This window comes from Ranitomeya variabilis, chromosome 6 (assembly GCF_051348905.1).
Source record: "Ranitomeya variabilis isolate aRanVar5 chromosome 6, aRanVar5.hap1, whole genome shotgun sequence".
Lineage (NCBI taxonomy): Eukaryota > Metazoa > Chordata > Amphibia > Anura > Dendrobatidae > Ranitomeya > Ranitomeya variabilis.
In genome coordinates this window covers 315,964,895-315,988,463 of record NC_135237.1, presented here as the reverse complement: position 1 = coordinate 315,988,463, position 23,569 = coordinate 315,964,895, and the positions used below count along the sequence as shown (strand labels likewise).

Below are 23,569 nucleotides of genomic sequence, written 5' to 3'. Positions count from 1 at the left end.
ATCCCCCAGTTCTGTATTTTCACAAGGGTAACAGGATAAATTGGACACCAAAAGTTGTTGTCCAATTTTTTCTGAGTACGTTGATACCCCATATGTGAGGGGGAACCACTGTTTGGGCGCCTGGCAGAGCTCGGAAGGGAAGGAGCGCCATTTGGAATGCAGACTTAGATGGATTGGTCTGCAGGCGTCACGTTGCATTTGCAGAGCCCCTGATGTACCCAAACAGTACAAACCCCCCACAAGTGATCCATATTGGAAACTAGACCTCCCAAGGAACTTATCTAGATGTGTTGTGAGAACTTTGAACCCCCAAGTGTTTCACTACAGTTTATAATGCAGAGCCGTGAAAATAAAAATTCTTCTTTTTTTTCCACAAAAATGATTTTTTAGCCCCCAGTTTTGTATTTTCACAAGGGTAACAGGATAAATTGGACACCAAAAGTTGTTGTACAATTTTTCCTGAGTACGCTGATACCCCATATGTGAGGGGGAACCACTGTTTGGGTGCATGGCAGAGCTCGGAAGGGAAGGAGCGCCATTTGGAATGCAGACTTAGATGGATTGGTCTGCAGGCGTCACGTTGCATTTGCAGAGCCCCTAATGTACCCAAACAGTAGAAACCCCCCACAAGTGACCCCATATTGGAAACTAGACCTCCTACGGAACTTATCTAGATGTGTTGTGTGAACTTTGAACCCCCAAGTGTTTCACTACAGTTTACAACGCAGAGCCGTGAAAATAAAAAAATCCTTTTTTTTCCCACAAAAATGATTTTTAGCCCCCCAAATTTTTATTTTCCCAAGGATAACAAGAGAACTTCGACCCCAAAAGTTGTTGTCCAATGTGTCCTGAGTACACTGATACCCCATATGTTGGGGTAAACCCCTGTTTGGGCGCACGGGAGAGCTCGGAAGGGAAGGAGCACTGTTTTACTTTTTCAACGCAGAATTGGCTGGAATTGAGATCGGACGCCATGTCGCGTTTGGAGAGCCCCTGATGTGCCTGAACAGTGGAAACTCCCCAATTCTACCTGAAACCCTAATCCAAACACACCCCTAACCCTAATCCCAACCCTAATCCCAACCGTAAATGTAATCCAAACCCTAACCCTAACTTTAGCCCCAACCCTAACCCTAACTTTAGCCCCAACCCGAACCCTAACTTTAGCCCCAACCCTAGCCCCAACCCTAGCCCTAACCCTAGCCCTAGCTCTAACCCTAACCCTAGCCCTAACCCTAGCCCTAACCCTAGCTCTAACCCTAGCCCTAACCCTAGCCCTAACCCTAACCCTAGCTCTAACCCTAACCCTAGCCCTAACCCTAGCCCTAGCCCTAACCCTAGCCCTAACCCTAACCCTAGCCCTAGCCCTAATGGGAAAATGGAAATAAATACATTTTTTAAATTTTTTTATTTTTCGCTAACTAAGGGGGTGAAGAAGGGGGTTTGATTTACTTTTATAGCGGGATTTTTAGCGGATTTTTATGATTGGCAGCCGTCACACACTGAAAGACGCTTTTTATTGCAAAAAATATTTTTTGCGTTACCACATTTTGAGAGCTATAATTTTTCCATATTTTGGTCCACAGTCATGTGAGGTTTTTTTTTTTTTGCGGGACGAGTTAACGTTTTTATTGGTAACATTTTCGGACATGTGACAGTTTTTGATCACTTTTTATTTCGATTTTTGTGAGGCAGAATGACCAAAAACCAGCTATTCATGAATTTCTTTTGGGGGAGGCGTTTATACCGTTCCACGTTTGGTAAAATTGATAAAGCAGTTTTATTCTTCAGGTCAGTACGATTACAGCGATATCTCATTTATATCATTTTTTTATGTTTTGGCGCTTTTATACGATAAAAGCTATTTTATAGAAAAAATAATTATTTTGGCATCGCTTTATTCTGAGAACTATAACTTTTTTATTTTTTTGCTTATGATGCTGTATCGTGGCTCGTTTTTTGCAGGGCAAGATGACGTTTTCAGCAGTACCATGCTTATTTATATCCGTCTTTTTGATCGCGTGTTATTCCACTTTTTGTTCGGCGGTATGATAATAAAGCGTTGTTTTTTGGTTCGTTTTTTTTTTTTTCTTACGGTGTTCACTGAAGGGGTTAACTAGTGGGACAGTTTTATAGGTTGGGTCATTACGGACGCGGCGATACTAAATATGTGTACTTTTATTGTTTTTTTTGTTTTTTTTAGATAAAGAAATATATTTATGGGAATAATATATATATTTTTTTCTTTATTTAGGATTTTTTTTTTTTTTTTTTTTACACTTGTGGAATTTTTTTTTTTAACTTTTTTACTTTGTCCCAGGGGGGACATCACAGATCGCCCATCTGACAGTTTGCACAGCACTCTGTCAGATGGGCGATCTTAAATTTCATCGGAGCCGGAAGTACTCCCTGCAGGACCCGGATGCAGCCCCGCTGCCATTTTGGATCCGGGGACTGCAGGGAGAAGACGCTCGGTACAAGGTGAGTACATCACCTTGTACCAATCGTCTCAGGGAAGCCCGCAGGGAGCCCCCTCCCTGCACGATGCTTCCCTGTACCGCCGGTACACCGCGATCATGTTTGATCGCGGTGTGCCGGGGGTTAATGTGCCGGGGGCGGTCCATGACCGCTCCTGGCACATAGTGCCGGATGTCAGCTGCAATAGGCAGCTGACACCCGGCCGCGATCGGCCGTGCTCCCCCCGTGAGCGCGGCCGATCACATATGACATACTATCCTGTCGGTGGTCATACGGGCCCACCCCAGCTCGACGGGATAGTACGTCAGATGTCAGAAAGGGGTTAAAAAGGCATTTACCACTATGTTTGTGGATAAATAGATTTTTTTATTTTTTTTGCTGTAAGTTTTTTTTCTAATCATTGACTAGTTAAAAATAATGTATTTTTTATATATTTGAATAAGGAATGTATCAGTTGGTTTAATTTCCAGCCTGGAAGGTGCTTAACATTTCTTCCTAGTATTTCCATTTTACAAGCAGAATTAATCAAATATTAACACTACATAGCAGTAGGAGCTGCATGCTTGTATTCTGATTATGTAATTTTGTGAAAGGCAGCTGTGATGTTACAACAATCCACATAAATATACAATGGCAGTCAAAATTAATTGTCCCCCATTGCAAAGTAGATGAATACCATTACTCAAGTGGAATGAGCTAAGCTCAAACATCTTTAAAGGGAACCTGTCACCACGTTTTTGGAAGATGGGATAAAAATAGCGTTAAATAGGGGCAGAGGTGGGCGTTACATTAGTGTGTTTGTTATGCGTTTATTACCCACCTAAGTTGCCGAAATACCTTTGCAAAGTCTCCGTTTTCGCCTGTCAATCAGGCTGGTCTGGTCAAAAGGGCGTTGTCTTCCCCCAGATTTTGCGTAGTTTTCCGTTGGTGGCGTAGTGGTGTGCGCATGCCCAAGGTCCCGAATCCACTGCCAGGGGATTTAAAAGAGCGCGCTGTTCGTTATTTCCTTGGTGATCGGTGGGCGCGGCCATCTTCCTTTGGCCGCGCGTGCGCAGAAGCGGCGCTCTGCTGGCCGCGGCTTCAGGAAAATGGCCGCCGCGATATCCATCTGCGCACGCGCGGCATCCCGCAGCCATTTTCCTGAAGCCGCGGCCAGCAGAGCGCCGCTTCTGCGCACGCGCGGCCAAAGGAAGATGGCCGCGCCCACCGATCACCAATGAAATCACGAACAGCGCTCTCTTTTAAATCCCCTGGCAGAGGATTCGGGACCTTGGGCATGCGCACACCACTACGCCACCAACGGAAAACTACGCAAAATCTGGGGGAAGACAAGACGCCCTTTTGACCAGACCAGCCTGATTGACAGGCGAAAACGGAGACTTTGCAAAGGTATTTCGGCAACTTAGGTGGGTAATAAACGCATAACAAACACACTAATGTAACGCCCACCTCTGCCCCTATTTAACGCTATTTTTATCCCATCTTCCAAAAACGTGGTGACAGGTTCCCTTTAAGGGGCCAAATTGTGATGCTTTGGTGATTCGGTCAACGCATCTTCAAAATGACAAGTTTTGTCTGGTGTTCCAAGTATGTAGTGATGAACGAGCAAGCTTGGATAAGGTGTTATCCGAGACTGCTCGTGTGGTAATAGAGCATCTCCGGTGTGCTGGAATACAATGTTACATAATACATGCCAGCCGCGAGACATAGAATCATAGAATTTTAGAGTTGGAAGGGATCTCAAGGGTCATTATGTCCAATCCCCTGCTTAATGTAGGATTCTATAAACGATCTAAGACAGATGTCTGTCCAGCCTCTGTTTGAAGACTTACATTACAGAGGAACTCACTACCTCTCACCTCTTGTGGTAGCCTGTTCCACTCATTGGTCACCCTCACTGCAAAAATTTTTTCTAATATCTAATCTGTATCTTCTCCTTTTCAGTTTAATTCCATTTCTTCTCATGTTTCAATGTGCAATTGAGAATAAGAATGGTCCTGTAACAGCGTGCCCCCTCCCCCAGCCTGTGTCCCTGGACTGCCATGTAATCAGGCTGGAGTCAACAACTAGTAGGGGGAGCCCTTTCCCATGGAGGGGTGGATCCCAGGACACAGAACAATAGACTCATGTGTTGGCTGATTCAATTGTGTGGTGACTTGCGAAGGGTTGGGATCTTAGGCTGAGGTGAGATCCCTGTGACCGTGTGTATTGTTGGAAGCTGCCATGTGGGATTGTGTTGTGCCCTCATCTGCTGGATCTATTGAATTCACTCAAGGACTATTGCTATTTCCCTGGAGTCGGATTGCCAGGTGGCGCCCTCGGATCTACTCCCTTTCTGTGGACTCATTGTGGAATCATTGTGGACACTGCAGAATTACTTTCATTTGCGTTGTCCCAGTTTCCCGTTCCAATAAATCTTGTTGGATTGTTTATTGGCCTGGTGTCTCTTTCTGCTCTGTCGCATACCCTTTTACTGGTCCCGCTACACTGCGACATCGCTTCAGATATTTGTAGACAGTTATGAAGTCTCCTATTAGTCTTCTTTTTTTGCAAGCTAATCATTCCCAGATCCTTTAATAATTCCTTGTAGGACATAGTTTGCAGTCCACTCACCATCCTGGTAGCTCTTTTGTGAGCTTACTCCAGTTTTTGAATGTCCTTTTTAAAATTTGATGCCCTGAACTGGACACATTATTCCAGATGCGACGTGACCAAGGGTGGATAATTATTTAACGTGATCTAGACTCTGTGCTAAGCAATTTTCCTTTTTCTTGCCTAGCTGCCCAGATGTAGAATCTTGCATTTCTTCCTGTTAAATCTCATTCCATTAGTGGCTGTTCATTGTTCAAGTTTATCTAGATCCTTCTGAATCCTTTTTCTGTCTTCTCTAGTGTTAGTTATCCCTCCTATTTGCATCGTCTGCAAATTTGACCAGTTTACCTTCAGTTCCCTTATCTAGATTATTTTTAAAACTGTTGAACAAAACTGGTTCCAGGACAGAGCCTTGTGTTACCCCCTTGAAACACTCTTCCAATTGGATGTGCAATCATTTATTACCACTCTTTGAGTACGATCACTGAGCCAGTTATGAATCCACTTAGCTGCAGCCTTGTCAATCCCATACTTGGTCATTTTTTAATAAGGATAGTAAGACATACTTAATCACATACTGTGCTGAAGTCAATATATATTCAATATCTACCGCATTTTCCTGATGTACCCAGTCAGTTATTCCATCATAGAAGGAAACTACTAGATAAGTCAGGCATGACTTGTTTGCTACAAATCCCATTCTGGTTCCGGTTAATTAATAGTTAATGCGTGTTAATTAGTGTTTATTGTAGCCTTAGCAACTCAAACATAGTATTTGAGCACGCCGAAGATACTCTATTAGCACACGAACATGCTCGGATAACACTTTATATGAGCACACTCACTCATCGCTAGTAAAAAAAAAAAAAAAGTTCAAGTAAGTACATTGGTGAACTAGCAAGATGGTCATGGGCATCTATTGCATGCTCACTTAGGGAGCAATTGTTTAAGAATGGAGAAGCATAACATAGAGTTCAAGATGTTTAGTTAGACTCCAAATGCTCTAGATCATGTTCTAGTTAATTATTTATGCGGTGTAATAGGAAAAAAAATTCAAATTATTGAAAATCCCCTCACAACCCACAGGACTTAACAGATAAGCTACTGTAGTCTTCGTGCCAGCTACCACAGGATACCTTCTGTGGAGTCCATGGTGGTCCATAACTGGTGCTTTTAATGTGAAGAAGACTACTTTATATGTTATGCATGTGATTAACCCCTTTCTGCCCTCAGATGGAATAGTACGTCCGAGGGCAGAACCCCCGCTTTGATGTGGGCTCTGGCGGTGAGCCAGTATCAAAGCCGGGACATGTCAGCTGTTTTGAACAGCTGACATGTGCCCGCAATTAGTGCAGGTGGAATCGTGATCTGCCTGTGCCTACTAACTAGTTAAATGCCGTTGTCAAAGTTTAACATCCAGCGTGCACAGGTGACCCTCGGGGCCGTCAGCATGACAACCAGAGGTCTCTTTGAGTCCTCTATGGTTGTTGATGCCAGATTGCTATGTGCGCCACCCAGTGGTTGGCGCTCATAGTAATGCTGTCATTCTACTACATAGAGTTGATCTGAGCATTGCCTCTATGTAGCAGAGGCAATCAAGTTGTAACAGCTTCTAGTCTCCCATGGAGGTCATTGAAGCATGGCAAAAGTAAAAAAAGTTTTTAAAAATGTGAAAAGAATAAAAAAATATATAAAAGTTCAAATCACTCCCCTTTCGCCCCATTCATAATAAAACAATAAAAAATAATCAAACCTACACATATTTTGTATCGCCGCTTTCAAAATCGCCCGATCTATAAAAAAAAGGATTAACCTGATCGCTAAACGACGTAGAAATAAAAAAATTTAAACCACCAGAATTATGTTTTTTTGGTTGCCACAACATTGCATTAAAATGCAATAATGGGTGATCAAAAGAACGTATCTGCACCAAAATGGTATCATTAAAAACATCAGCTTTGCATGCAAAAATTAAGCCATCACCCAACCCCAGATCACGAAAAATGGAGACGCTACATGTATCGGAAAATTACGCAATTTTTTAAATTTTTTAGCAAAGTTTGAAATTTGTTTCACCACTTAGATAAAAAAAAAACTAGACATGTTTGGTGTCTATGATCTTGTAATGACCTGGAGAATCATAATAGCAGGTCAGTTTTAGTATTTAGTGAACCTAGCAAGAAAGCCAAACAAAAAACTTTTTTTGCAATTTCACCGCACTTAGAATTTTTTTCCTGTTTTCTCATACAAGACAGGGTAAATCCAATGATGTAGTTCAAAAGTACAACTCGAACTACAAAAAATAAGCCTTCATATGGCCATATTGAAGGAAAAATATAAAAGTTATGGCTCTGGGAAAGAGGGGAGCGAAAAACAAAATGGCAAAAACGAAAATACTCCAGGTCATGAATGGGTTAAAATATCCAAAACAAAACTTTTGACCTTTAGAAAAGCTTTTCAGTTCAGTCCTGCACCTTGCCAACTAACTTGAAAATTTTCAAAGTAAACATTCATGAAACTACTACCAGCAAATTAAATGTATTTAGTATTAAATGTTTGCTATAAAATACAAAAGAAGCCAGAAACCCCAGTCAAGTATAATTATATGATATAATGAGAAGCTATAAAGTTTCATTGATGCATATTTTATCACAGCCCACATCTTATGCGATCTAATGATTTTGAACTTGTCTCCAGAGACTAGAGGACTGAAATCTATAATCACGGATTCTTTTATGTTTTTTTCCATCACTGACACTGTTCTGATTGTAATTAACATCTTTTACAATGAAACATCAGTTAACCTCACATCTACATATAAGAAAAGTAAAGATCTGTCGGTTTACAAAGTTATTCTTACAAACTTTGAAGGACATACAAAGTGCTGAATCAGTAAAGATGGCCCTGGAAATGCCTGCCATTACCAATAAATACATGTAGTTGATAAATATATGATCTCTCATGGTCCAACTGCTGAGCACCCCACTTATCAAATGACCACAGAGATGAAACAGGTCAAAATAGATTAAACAAGAAAACATGATAAGTTTAACCCACTAATAGTCGAAGGGCAACTGAAAAACATGGAAATACAATTTGATTCCTACCTAATGCTGTCTGGACACTGACTTCTTTGCTCTAGGCTTTAATTTCTTCAACACTTTTGTCTGTAAAGAAAACAGTGACATATAATAAGCAATAAAGTCATAATGTACATTTACACTTACACAGTTTCCCTTTATTTCCACTAATCTACAATATAAGTGATTACAGTATTGGCCATTACTGAACCTCCCATCATCAATGAATTTATGAAATTTGGGCTGTAAAACAGCTACATAGAGTATACTTATTAAATGAAGGTACTTAGCACACACATTTCCCAATTCATGTGTGCCCACCGGTCAGTCAAGGTGACTATTCTCTGCTAGGATGCTAAATCTAGTATTCATCATATATGCCTCTCCCGGGCTAATAATCAACACATATAGGGGATCTCTTTGGCATATATATGGGATATATCACATATGGGATCCAAAACTAGTTAACAGTCTTAAGCTGGTGGGAGCAGTGCTCAGTCAAATACCTAGAAGGTCACAGATAGCACGGATGCACACATGTAGTCACATTTATTCTGAAATTGAAACTATTGCTCATCCTGACAAAAGGGAAACAATGATAGCCTTTTGCAATAACCCTAGTTGCTTTACAAACTTCAATGTATAATGTAAACTACATATTTCATCAAATCTAGGGCAAAAGTTATAGCAGAAATTTACTCCAGTCCTTGACTGGAGTACCTTTCAATCTCCAGTGCACAGCAGTTGAAAGATACATCGAATTGTTTAAAGGGAATCTGTTGCCAGGATTTTGTTACCTTATGGGCAGAGACACACTGCCATATTTCTCCTGCGAGAATCGCATCGTAAAACTTGTGGGCTCACTGGGGCAAGGGAACCGGTAGTGGACTCCAATCACTCACAGAACTCCTCTCCAGAGGGGCCGGAATTCTAAAGGCACTAGTGCCTGCCCTGAATTTAACCACAAAATCTCCTCTCTGGAGAAGCCGGAATTCTAAAGGCACTGAGCCTGCCTGAGCACATGCAGCAGAGCCCACACTACCGTTAGGTTCCTCACACACCAAACATAAATGATCTTACTGACGGCCGCGCCAAAGATCCTTTTCTAGTTTCTGTTAATCTGACAGAACCTTGCCCACTGGCCAATCTGGAGCCAGACCAGGACTTGAGCATGTGACGGCTGAGCACCAATGAGAAGTCGTCCCACGAGCATTTTCAGTAGAGCGAAACAAGGACTTAGACTCAGGAGTGATTGCTCGCTGCAGTCTATTATTGGTTACTAAAGCAGAACCTGGAAAGGCAGCAGTAACCATGCTCACAGACTGAGTCTGAGCAAGACACCGAGACTGACAACTTTGCTGAGCAGCATCCACTGCAGTTGGAACTGAATAGGAGACCGCAGAGGAAGATAAGGCTTGGGATCCATCCTGTGCAGAGGGAGAATCCCGGTGCCTAACACTGGAGCCCCACAACAATCAAACGTGATTCATCTATGGTATATATGCCCTTATGTCAGATATTTTTCCCTGTAAATCATTTACTTCTGCAGTTGTTCACTTTAGTCTGACACTTTAACCCTAAGGAAGCCAGACTCCAAGTGGAAATACATGTGGGGTTCTTTCCCCTATCTGATTACTTTCTACTATACAGGTTACCTTATGCATTCTTTTGATTTTATATTTTGCTCTTTGGGACCACTGTTAATTGTGCTGGTAGTATCCTATATGTCATGTGCATCTTTGCCTCATAACTTGAGTTATCATGCCTTCAATGAATCTCCTGTATTTGTACAGTCTATTCTGTCATTGAGAATCTCTTAGTAAGGTACTGGCTTTTTTTTTATGACTTCCATTGAGATCCAGCATTTATCACATCAATATTTAGACATACACTTATAGGCTGCTGTTTATACTGTTGGTACCCTGTTTATCATGTATTCAGATGGGATAGGCTTCGACTCTATTTTGGACCATTCTGGATAACTGTCAAGCAATGGGCTATTTTAAGTGTTTTAATGTATTCTTTTTTGGCTTATATTATTATTATTTATTGTTATAGCGCCATTTGTTCCATGGCACTTTAAGTAATCTTAAACAATACAAGTCATGACTGGTACAGGAGGAGAGAGGACTCTGCCCGCAAGGGTTCACAATCTACACGGGTTGGGTGAGGATACAGTAGGTGAGGGTAAAGCTGGTTGTGCAGTAGCTTGGTCAATCTGTGGTTAATGCAGGTTTTAGGCTTGTCAGAAGAGGCAGGTCTTCAGGTTCTTTTTGAAAGTTTCCATGGTGGTCGAGAGTTCCAGACTAGGGGTGATGCGCTGGAGAATTCATGTATGCGATTGTGGGAAGAGGAGATAAGAGGGGAGTAGAGAAGAAGATCTTGTGAGGATCGGAAGTTGCGTGTAGGTAAGTACCGGGAGACAAGGTCAGAGATGTATGGAGAAGATAGGTTGTGGATTGTGGATAACTTTGTATGCCATGGTTAGAGTTTTGTTATGGGGAGCCGGTGCAGGGATTGACAGAGGGGAGAGGCCGGGGAATAGCGGGGGGACAGGTGGATTAGTCGAGCAGCAGAATTTAGAATAGATTGGAGGGGTGCAAGAGTGTTAGAGGGGAGGCCACAGAGCAGGAAGTTGCAGTAGTCAAGGCGGGAGCTGATGAGGGCATGGAGTAGGGTTTTTGCAGATTCTTGGTTGAGGAATGTACGGAGCCATGAATATCTTAATAAACTTTATTTATTTAGGTGATCCCATTTGTTTGGAAAACTTTTTCTCTTCTTTGTTGTTTATAATCTTTTGTTATGCTGTACTTTGATCCCTTGTATAGGCTGGCACCCTCTTTACCCTTTTTGCTCAATAAATTCAACTTTAGTCTCCATCAATAACCATGCACTTCATTAAAGCAGAAAATGTAAAATATTACACCAGAAAAATGAGTGAGAGAAGAACTGAGGCAGATTTTGTTTAAATAATGATAATAACAATGAAAATCTCACTGTCCTATTTCATAACATTCAGTAAATTGTAGCTATCTGTACTGCTTTGTATTTAAGTCACTCTGTAACTCCGTTTAATACTGTATTTAATGTGAAGCATGAAATCTAAAAAAAGAAAGAAAAAGCTGGATCTGCAGATTTCCAATGTTGTCTGTGTCTTGGATTTGTCTTTCATCTTTTCTTGGTATTTCATATGGTTTTGAAGTTCACAATCACACGCTCACACTAATATAAGCAACTGTATGTTTTTTACTTAATATATTTTACATTTCTTTGAAATTACTATGAACCTTGCATTTTTTTCTAATTATAAAATACTCAATATTTTAACAGAGCAAAAACGGTCATTTCAATAATGAATATTAAGCTATTCTTATCTTATTTTCAGTAAATATTAACTTATTCCCTTGAAGTTACTGAATAAAACTAGCAACATGAAAATGTAACATTTTTAGCAACATTTATAAGCAGAAAAACACAGAATATGTTCCCTATGTCTCTAATTATATTTGTAGAATGCTTATACCTGTATACCTCTATTACATGCAACTTAAAGAAGCACTCCCAGCAAAGTTTTTATCCTCATAATATATTGCAGTCATCATATCATATAGCACTGTGCACTTCCAATTGCTCATTTGGACTTTCTACCCAGGTATTTTTATGTAAGTTTTTATTTTTGGGGGGAGCAATAGCTCATTTCAGCTAACCGTTGATAATTTTTTGTTGTTGTTGTTGATGAAGTACCAATAGCCATAAAAGAAAATGTGTTTCAATTTTGGTGGCTGAAACTAAAGTATAAAGAGGGTAATTTCATCAATGACAACAAATTTGAAATTAAATAATTTCCTACACACAAAGAGAATATGACCCATGTATAAACATAGGGTATTAATAAGCCATTTCTTTTTTTCTTACGCTGGGATGAGCAACAGGTTTGCTGTTTGGAAGGTAAAAAAGAAATAGCTTTTAAAAAGCCCTCCAAAAATTATCCTTTTTGGGAGCAGCAATGTTTTAGCTGTTTGGAAAGTAAATAATCAATTGCTCGTTCCAAAGCTATCTAAAAATTATCCCTTATTTTTGAATAAGGCTTTGTATTTACCCTGCACAGGATAAGATTACAAATAGCAGGATATTATAGATACTGAAGGCAATGGATGGGCAAGAAATCTGAACTAACTATTGACAATGGAAGCAGACTACCTAATAATTGGCATAAGCCATATTTAAATGAAAATTATTACTGATTCCTTCTTGTTTGATTTTGACAAATGTAAGGGTTTCACAGAAAGAACAGTTTGCACAAGGCAAATTGGGATAGTTTCTGCCACTGGTCTAATCTACTGACCAGTAGATCTACTGATGGCCCCCCGACGAAGGCCACGCGAAAAGTGCTTTGGGGCTGCGTTCGCTGTGTCCCCAAGTGGTAATTATGGGTAAGAGTAGTCTTTAGTATTTATAAGTTCTCTTAAAGTGGTACACACGAGTGTCATACTTGAGTTAAATGTTACTTTCTTGCGTTCATTTCACATTACTTTTTTTCACTTATTACTTTTTTGATTGTTCAGAGGGTAGCCTATGGTGGTATACATGTATACTAAATTGGTTTTGTACTGAGGCATTACACACTTTCTGGGAATACTGTTTACAAGCCCTTGCACTTTTTACCTTGCTGCTATTTCCTGCTCTTGGCCACCACTATAATATAGGTGGACACTGTGTTTTGCACATGAAATGCCATGTATTCAACTTTGTCTTTAACCTGTTTAATATTATATTCTCGTTGTGTCCCACATGTCTTATTGAATAAAATACTATTTTTTATGGGATGTTTTTGTGATCCTTTTTTCCTTGTGGTTATAATCTACTGACATAGCAGTCTATGGGGTCATGGCTCAGGACACCTGCCAGAGAAAGGACATAATCTAGATACAACTAAACCTGTTTGTTCAGTGACTGCATCTCTGCTTGCTGATGTGTGTCAGGTTTTTGCCGCTGCTGATAAAACATCCGGTCTATAATGTTACTGTATATGTACTGTAATGCTTGAGACAGCAGTAACAACGGTTTAGGCAAAAGAACTTTGACTTTGCAAGAGCGGAGCGAGGTCTCTTGGTTAGACAAATGGTCAAAGGTCTGCTCAGTGAAAGCTTCACTTGAAATTAGACTAATAAATCAGATGTGCAAAAAATCAGTGATAATGTTTGTAACATGCAAACTTTGTGAGGCAGTCACAGACATAAAACAGGCATGCACTAAATCAGTAGAACTGTTTGTGGCATGCACAATTTATGAATCAGTCACAGAGGAAATTGCTCTACTCTGTAGAACACAATTCCCACTTCCTCAAAAGGACTCGCTAAGAAATTCTAGGTGGCTTGCTTGTGCAAATTAAAAAAATATGTGACTAAATTGTAGCAGCACAGTAACCATACGGATCATGTAAGCAGAAGCAGCCACCTACTGTCAGTAGCTCTTACTGGTCCTGGCTTACAGACTTGATCTGCTCTGCTTTCTCTCTTCTGTAAATTAAATCTGTATTTATCAGTGATGAGTGAGACTGTTTGATACTTGGGTCGAGAGATGACAGAGAGAGATATTTTTCCATTCTCTGGAAAAATGCTCGCTTTTGCCATTCACTTCCATTATGCTCGCTACTGGAGTCGAACATGTCCGATCATCAACACTAGTATTTATTTATTTTCCTCACAAACTTATCTTTTTCACTGTTATGCTGTCAGACAGTTTCTTCGGTGTTTTATGGCTTCTTCTCCCTATCTTTATGGCCATGCTGTGAACTCAGACGTCCTCTCATTATTCAAATTTACTGCAAAATGGCAGCTGCATTTCCTGCTCCTGCTTTTATATGTGGTTATGATAGTCCCTCCTGATTGGCTGTGCTATGCCATGTTTTGAGATACCTGCAAGTCTTATGGGATCATATTGGCCCGCCGAGGAAGCCGAGAGCGAAACGCGCGTTGGGGCACGTGTGTACCTATGGAGAAGGATATGGGTAAGAACATATAATTGGAACACTGGTTCTCTTTACATTGGTTTCTTACTGTGATCACTGACCGGTTTTGAACTGAGGGATATGTGTCTCCCCATATCCATATAAAAGTAGGGGGGTATAACCGTCTTGATACTACTATATTCACTGGCACTTTATTGCTGTATAATAGGTGGTTATACTGAACCCCTTTTTCTGTTACCTGTGTACCCATGCCCTTTTTCTATGGTGCAACACAGTTTCTCATGGGTGCACCTGTACAGTATATTCAAATAGCTCTGTTTGTGATATTTAGGCATTAATTGTCATTGACTGTATTTTATGATAATGTTCTATTGTAAATAAAATATACCCCTTTTTTCTAGTACATTTTCTGTGATTGATATGCTTCAGTTCATGTATCTTATCTTATGGGAAAACCTGCCCGACATCCCCCTCTGTCTGACTGTGACCATTTTAGGTGATCTTCACACAGAGAATCACATAATGCTTGAATATGCTGGATTCATCAAAATCCTAAAAAAACAACATACATACGAATACATGTATTGACATAGACATATATTTGCATACTAACAATGTTTTTATACCTGGGCTGCTACTATCTATTGCTACCTTTGAGTATGCAGCTGCATGCTGGTTATGGAAGAGGCATCCCGACACTGAGGCACTGTAGCATTATACGGTACACCCACTGCTTCCAGCCACAAGCTACAGGCAATAATACACATTCAGCTACTGCTTACGACATTGAAAGCCCCCTCTACCTGCTAAATATCACTATGGCTTATAAGGTGGCCTAAATTGTTTTCACTTCTGCTATTATAAACTTCACACCATATATTAATGCCTTGGATTGGCCCCTTTTCCTGCGAAGTGTTTGTGCAGCAGAACATTGGGGTGCATTTCTTATACGATTACAGTTACTTGTTCTTCCCAGGTTGTATGCTCATTCATAAAGTGCTTCAAGAACAAAATATATACATTACTCATATACTTATACACAGTGGTCAGATGTGTTTTCATATGGAAATTTACCCTGTAGCAAGAATCCTTCCCCTTGGAATGGCTATAGACATAGCCTGCAGCCTATATAAATAATCCAGCTCTGTCCTTGTGATTTCTCTATTTGAATCAATATTTGTATCTGCTATATTAACAGATGCAAAAATACAAATTGAAACATCGACAATAAATACACTTAAACATAAAGCTGATATAAAATACTTAACTCTTGAGCTACATGCAGAGAAACCAAATTAAATTTCCTATGTAGCTCATAATTAAGTTAATTTTAACTGGCACTGAAGATGATGCCTTTTAATAACTATCTAATCCAACAACAATGTCAGTGGATAGTTACACATGAATATATTTTTTCCTGGAGAAGCTTCCTTTACTTTTAAACTAGGGTTATAAGAGCGTATATTCTCTCATCCGAGAGAATTGGGTCAATTATGCAAATCACTCTCTGGTTAGTGCTAACCAATTCTCTCTGATGAGCAGAAGGAGAAAAAAGCTTCCATATCCTCCATTCTATCAGTCTGTGTAAATTGGACTCCACTCAGATGTAGTGCGAGTGCAGTCTGATGTTTTCCATGGACTCAAGGACTTGCATGGCCATGTGTGATCCAAACCAAACTTGAGCATGATTAGATTTTTACCTCCAGGACTAGCTCTGTCCAAGTAAAAAAAAACGGACCCCATAGACCAGTGTTCCCCAACTCCGGTCCTCAAGAGCGACCAACAGGTCATGTTTTCAGGGTTTCCTAGTATTGCACAGGTGATGGAATTATTGCCTGTGCAGGTGATAGAATTATCACCTGTGCAATACTGAGGAAATCCTATAAACATGACCTGTTGGTGGCTCTTGAGGACCAGCGTTGAGGAACACTGCCATAGAGTAACCATGGTCCAGTGAGATCTGATGTTTTGCCAGATTGCATTAGGACCGATAATACATCTGTCTGCTCGAACCCTTAGGGTAGTTCCACACATGGCCAAAATTACCAACTTTGGATTTTATAGCAAATCCACAGCAAAATCCTCATTTTTCCAGCGGATGCAGCATTGTTACATTGAGTGAACTCCCTGGCTAAAATCAATAGAAAGCAAATTTTTCTGCAAGAAAAAATCTCCTGAGACTTTATAAAATCTCATCTACTTTCAAATCCAAAAATAAAATCCAAAGCAAATTTGTTACAGAATCACAATAAAACTTGTTTTGGAACCTGGCTATAGGTCCTCTTAAATTAACATACAATTAGAACAAAAACAGTAAAGGAAACTGAAAGCAAATGAATCCTTTTCTTTCACATAAAATGTGTATTAGCTGATGGTTATGCCTAGTGACCTCCTTTTGACTTATTATGCCTGCTAGCAACATGCCCCCCAAAAATCTAAGACACCAGATTTGTAATTTTTTTTAAATGGCTTTTATTTCATCCTTTAAAATATAAAGTGTGATGTTTTGTCCTCATCTGTCCTTTTCAAGCAAATACAGAGAGGGGATAAAATGGTTATTGTTTTAAAAACATTTTTTTTAAAGAAGACTACAGATCTAGGGCTTCAGATATTTTTGACACAGGACTAGTCTGATCGATTTTGTGGGAGGCTAAACCAAGATAAGCACAGAACCATGCCACTTGACTTGTGCATGGGATTCATTCCTTTTTTGCTTCAAATTATTGTGCCTTTTTTCCACAAAATACCCTGTTTCTTTTCTTTTTTTTTACCCCTTCACACCGCAGCCCATTTTCATTTTTGCGTTTCTGTGTTTTGCACCACTGCTTTTTCTCTTCGTGGTTATCACCACTTGTATATCTAACTTCATGGGTAATATCTCAGACTGCTGTTGCCCACTTTGGAGGGGAGTCTGAGAACCTGGTTACCATCTTTGGTGATAAAGTATGAAAAATGGTAGATTGACAGCATACTGGATGTATTTTCTAAGCAACCAGCTAATGTAATTTTTTTTATGTAGAATCAGAAAATCACATAAACCTTGTATACAGATTCAATTTGCAAAACGTTTTTAAAGCATATTTCTTATTTAAAGGGAACCTGTCACCCTCAAAATCGAAGGTGAGCTAAGCCCACCGGCATCAGGTGCTTATCTACAGCATTCTGTAATGCTGTAGATAAGCCCCCAATGTAACCTGAAAGATGAGAAAGAGAGGTTAGATTACACTCACCCAGGGGCGGTCCCGGTTCTGTTCCGCAACACCAATTGGACCAGAACAGAACCGGAACCGCTCGTGGGTGAGTATAATCTAACCTCTTTTTCCAATCTTTCAGGATACATCGGGGGCTTATCTACAGCATTACAGAATTCTGTAGATAAGCCCCTGATGCCGGAGGGCTTAGCTCACCTTCGATTTTGGGGGTGACAGGTTCCCTTTAATTATGATTGTTCTCGTGACAACAAATGTCCTTATCGCTTCCAAAAGTACCATATTTTCTGGTGTAAAAGACGACTGGGCATATAAGACGACCCCCAACTTTTCCATATAAAATATGGAGTTTGGGATATACTCGCCGTATAAGACGGGGGTCATCTTATACGGCGTGTGCGGTGAGGATGGTTCCCAAGGTCTGGAGGAGAGGAGACTCTCCTTCATGCCCTGGGATCCATATTCATGTAAAAAAAAGAATAAAAATAAAAAATATGGGATATACTTACCCTCCGACGGCCCGCGGATCTCAGCGGTGCAAGCGGCGGCCTCCGTTCCTAAGGATGCATTGAGCAAAGGACCTTCGATGACGTCATGGTCACGTGACCGGTCATGCTACCGTGACGTCATCGAAGGTCCTTCGCTCAATGCATCCTTAGGAACGGAGGTCGCCTCTTGCACCGCTGAGAGCCGCGGGCTGTCGAAGGGTAAGTATATTCCATATTTTTTATTTTTATTCTTTTTTTGAATATGGATCCCAGGGCCTGAAGGAGAGTCTCCTCTGCTCCAGATCCTGGGAACCATACAGGACCACTGCCTGCACACGCCGTACCCGGCGTATAAGACGACCCCCGACTTTTGTGATGATTTTCAGGGCTTAAAAAGTCATCTTATACGCCGGAAAATACGGTAAGTATAAAATGTAATACCTTTGATTTCTAACAATACATTTTGAGACACTTAAATCAAAACGCTACCCATCCTATGCACCTACTGTTAGGGCACCAAAATAATAATGGTAACGTAACCTCTTCCGTTCACCATGCTGTTCCTTGTTTTGCAGAGGACCATGAAATAATATACAGCAGTGAAATTGTATGTGGCTTCTTCAACCTGTACTAAAAGAGATTAGTGTAGAGAGAGAAATCAGTGTTTGTCGCCTTATGGACACTTTGATCTCTCTAAAGAGTCTTTATCATTTGTACAGGTTGTTCACGCTCCTAGCATTGGTATTGAAATCTATTAATGGCTTATTTGATCTTACTTGTACTATACAAATAAGAACTGATGATAGCAAAAAAAGGAAATAATGATGGCATTTTCTTACATATGGTAAATGAGGAAATACTTGCCAAGGATCATTGACTGTACTGTACATGTTCTTTGACTAGGTTGGTGATATTCATTAATCTAGACAGTACTGAGGAACACAGTGGTATTACCACCTTGATGATGTCAGCTATTGATTTTGCTTCATTGTACAAGTACTACAAGGTGATGCTGATTGTGGTTTCAGTAACGTAGCTGTTCATGTTCAGATTGATCACTGCAATCTATAAAAGAGATACTGTAGTAAATTCATTGTCAGCTATAGTTTTTAATGTGTATAAAACACCACATTAAGATATATAATTAACTTAAAGGGAACCTATCACCCCGTTTTTTTCGGTATGAGATAAAAATACTGTTAAATAGGGCCTGAGCTGTGCATTACAATAGTGTATTTTGTGGACCCCGATTCCCCACCTATGCTGCCGAAATACGTTACCAAAGTAGTCATTTTCGCCTGTCAATCAGGCTGGTCAGGTCGGATGGGCGTGGCTTCTTCCCCCAGATATTGCGTAGTTTTCCGTTGGTGGCGTAGTGGTGTGCGCATGTCCAACGTCCCCAATCCTGCACGGGGGGGTGAAAATAGCAGCGATGTCCGTTATTCCATTGGTGGTCGGTGGGCGCGGCCATCTTCCTTTGGCCGCGCGTGCGCAGAAGCGGCGCTCTGCTGGCCGCGGCTTCAGGAAAATGGCCGCGGGATGCCGCGCGTGCGCAGATGGCACCATTGGCAGCTGATGAGGGATGTATCTTGCTTTCTGAAGCCTTTTCAAGAGGATACTAAATTTGTCAGTAGGGAGAACTGTGACATCAACGATATCACCCCTCTTATTTTTATCTTTGAAAAATGCTCACAAAGAAGCCACAGGAAAAGAGGAACATTGTGAGGATCTGAGGTTGTGGGTTAGAAAAATCACCTAGGCAGGTTATCGATGCAACTATTTTTATTGCATACATCCATGATTGTACAACAAATCCATGTAGATGGCCAACATACAATGTCTTTAGTCCACAAATTCCCACTCTGAGATCAGTAGTTCCACTGGCCCTATACCAGGCGATACCCACTGTCTCCCAACTTTTGATTGGCCAACAGCTTTTTGTATCTCCAGCCGATATAGTATGTAGTCACATCCTATGTTCCTCCAGATGATGAATATCATGACTGTAGCTCAATAATACCCCTCCAGCCAACAATCAATCTCCAAAACTCCATAGATCATCCATCCATCCCAGCTTGGATCCTCTCCCATAAAAGTCACTCCAACAACTGCCTGATTCTACCCATGTGTCTTTCTCCCTCCCCCTTAAACATTTTTCCTTAGCTCACAGAACAAAGCATATTCCATCATATGGGGCTTCATGTGAGATCCCCTGTGATGACAGCTCCCCTGGGTCTACTATATCCATCCACACAATGGGCCTAGGCTGATGGAACGATAGATTGATAGGGTGATTGCTTTACATTTACCTTTAGCAATCTACTGTCTGGCCTTAGGTTTACAAAAGATTTAGCTTGCTCCTCTACGTCTGCTTACTGTCAGTGAATGGAAACATTGATTCCTGGGGATGAACTGATGAGCACGCAAATCACTAATAAAACACAGCAAGAAAATATCTAATAAAACACAACAATATTGACAAAACCAGTGCTCTGTGCTGGAGAAAGTCTCTATCTCATAGTGCTGTTGACTCTGCTCTAAGTCCATTTGCCCTTTAGTATTTAGTAAGCGGCCATATCCTCACAAAAATCAACAACTTGTACATGTTCATCATTGCCCTCAATGTTATATGTTGCAATATGTAAAGGATGGCGTACAGCATCAGGTGGATGTGAACGGGACATTGAATTATCCAATACTTAGGCAGGGACAGTGAATGAATGAAAATTGATGACAAAAATGAAGATGTTGGCCATGGCAACCAACCGTTTCATTTGCGGTGCAGAAAGTGAACCAATGTGACTATTTGGCTGTATGGGTTGAATATTTGATAGCCATGCTTTTAAGCCCTTGCTACAGAAACAACATTTTTTCCAGTGTTGAAAGGTAGTCAAAATTGGTGTATTTGAAGGATTAACTGTCTTCTCTTCTCAGTAAAATGTTTGCTTCACCGGTGCTTTCCTGCGTGTGTCAGCACTAGGTATAAAACAAGTAGCCAAGACTGCAGCATCAGCAATTACATAATATACAGTGTGGGCCATTTATATGGATACACCTAAATAAAACTTCCTGTTTGTGGCACATTAGTATATGGGAGGGGGAAAACTTTTCAAGATGGGTGGTGACTATGGTGGCTATTTTGAAGTTGGCCATTTTGCAACTTTTTTCAATGGGAAAAGGGTCATGTGACACATCTGAGAATGACATATATTGAGAATTTCACAAGAAAAACAATGGTGTGCTTGGTTTTAACGTAACTTTATTCTTTCATGGTTTATTTACAAGTTTCTCTTTGCTTACAGCCATTGACATGTCGCAGAGGATAACACATGAGGAGCGGATAGAAATTGTATTGATGTCTGGTGAATGCAGTACCCAGGTCATTGCAGATTTCAATGCAAGACACCCTACGAGACCACTCATCTCCCATGCTACAGTTAGCAATCTGCCTGCCAAATTTCATGAAACAGATTCAGTGTTGGATTTGCCAAAATGTGGACGCAAGAAAGCTGTCACTAATGAAGAAACATCAGTGGCTGAAGATTCACTGAAGATGGCATGTTCCCTGAAGATGTCACATTCCCTAAGTTTTTCCAGCAAGATGGTGTACCACCACATTATAGGTTTCAGGTCCGAGCATTCCTACATGAACAGTTTCCTGGAAAGTGGATTGGTCATAGTGGGCCAGTTGAATGGCCACCAAGGTCTTCCAATCTGACCCCCTTTGACTTTTATCTTTGGGGTCATCTGAAGGCCATTGTCTATACTGTGTAGATACAAGATGTGCAACATATGAAACAACAGATACTGGAAGCTTGTGCTAGCATTTCTTCTGTGATGTTGCTATCAGTGTGCCAAGAGTGGGATGAAATGAAAGAATAAAGTTAAGTTAAAACCAAGCACACCATTGTTTTTCTTGTGAAATTCTCAATAAGTTTGATGTGTCACATGACCTTCTTCCCAATGAAAAAAATAAAGTTGGATCCAAAATGGCCGACTTCAAAATTTCCCCTCCATTATACTAATGTGCCACAAACAGGAAGTTGATATCACCAACCAGTCCCATTGTATTTAGGTTTGTCCATATAAATTGCCCACCCTATACACTATTGTTCTGCACCAATGCCAATGTCCTTCATCCAGCTTGGCATTTCTTGCCTGTACATCAAGTTTTATTTAGATTGCATTGCTGCCAGGATGGCCATACACAGCCTGACATACACCGGTCTGACCATCCTATTCTTTGTTTTTTTCATTGCCACTGCTACTTCTGACAAACAGCCACACATCTCCTACCTGTCCACTATAGCTTATAGCTGTACTTTACTGTTGCATCTAGGAAAACACTGGCAAGATATCCCTTTACCTGCCCTGTAATATTTTACACTGTGTGTTTACTGCCACATCCCTTTCACTGCCAATAGATGGTCACACACACCTCCAGCTTGTCTATTGTGTGCTATAGCTATATTAACTACTTCTTGGAACCCTATTCTGTTCAAGGTAAGTAAACTTGAAACTGCTTTCACAAAAGAGATAACTTTTGCATGACTTTTCAAGAAGCTATGACTTCCTCACTTTCAAAGCAGGAACCATGCTCCCAAAAAAGGGATACTTTTTGGACATCAGCTTGAAGACAGCAAACCAGTTGCTGATGTCAAAATAATAGAGATCATTTTTGTGCAGCTTGTTCAGAGGTCAGCAAAACATTTGCTACTCCCTAAAATTGGGACCATCATTGTCAAAAAGGTATGGTCTCTATTGCGTATAGCACCTGTGTATAAACAAGAAGAGAACAGATAGTTTTTTGAATATTTTTACAATTTAGAAAAACTAAACAGTGTGTTAGTGTAATGTGTTGTTGGTAACCACAGGTTACCATCCATTTACCCATTGGTATACATGTTAGGTTTACTTTCACATTGTTTAGAATGTGTTGACAAATAGTTTCTTGGGGAAAATTTGCTGCGGCTTGTGAAATCGAATTTTGATCATCTCTAATATCGGGTATACCAGCAAATTCAGCTTTATATATATATATATATATATATATATATATATATATATATATATATATATATATATACAGTATATATATATATATATATTTTGCTTCCAGTTTGTATGTATATATTTTCTATACTATAGGTTTGTTATGTCTCTTCTAAGGTTTAGTAGGAGCTCCTTTATTATTTATGTTTTGGAGGTTTATGCCACATAATTATTGCAGCATGCCCCTCCATAATAGATTCTCTTTAATCTGACTGTTGATATGAAGTAATTATGTCCCGCTCTCTCCGACTTGTTTTCCATGTTTACATTTCAGCCACTGTAACAGCATCATAACATTATAGTCCATTTTAACTAATTAGGTTTCCTTATCCAAGACTTTTTTTTTCCATGATGGCATTTATAGTTAGGAAAATAACAAAAAAAGCACAAAACTGTAAACATAAAAAACAGTATAACTTAAGTTAATTAGGGTTCATGCATGAGCCCATGTGTTAGCTATATCAATGCTATTTACTATGCATGCATGACATGTACCAAAATAATAAAATATTGGCTCACCTAGAAAAATGTAGTTTAATAAATACATTGTTTTAGCTTTTTCAATGGTTCTAATTTATAAAGACCCCCCAAAATAAGCATACAATGAGAAAAATGAAAAACAGTATAACTGCAGATTTTATTGGATAACATCACATCAAATGATATTTCGTTAACTAATAGTTTACTACATACAGCATA

The 23,569-nt window shown here is 40.1% G+C and overlaps 1 protein-coding gene across 1 annotated transcript in view; it reads right to left on the bottom strand.

The window, feature by feature from the left end:
* CDH20 (cadherin 20) overlaps nucleotides 1-23,569 on the bottom strand; it is an 818,630-nt gene that overhangs the window by 568,239 nt on the left and 226,822 nt on the right. The window contains exon 2 of the mRNA XM_077269730.1: nucleotides 8,178-8,237. The gene's annotated coding sequence lies outside the window, so the exon portion shown is untranslated. The remainder of the gene's footprint in view (nucleotides 1-8,177; nucleotides 8,238-23,569) is intronic.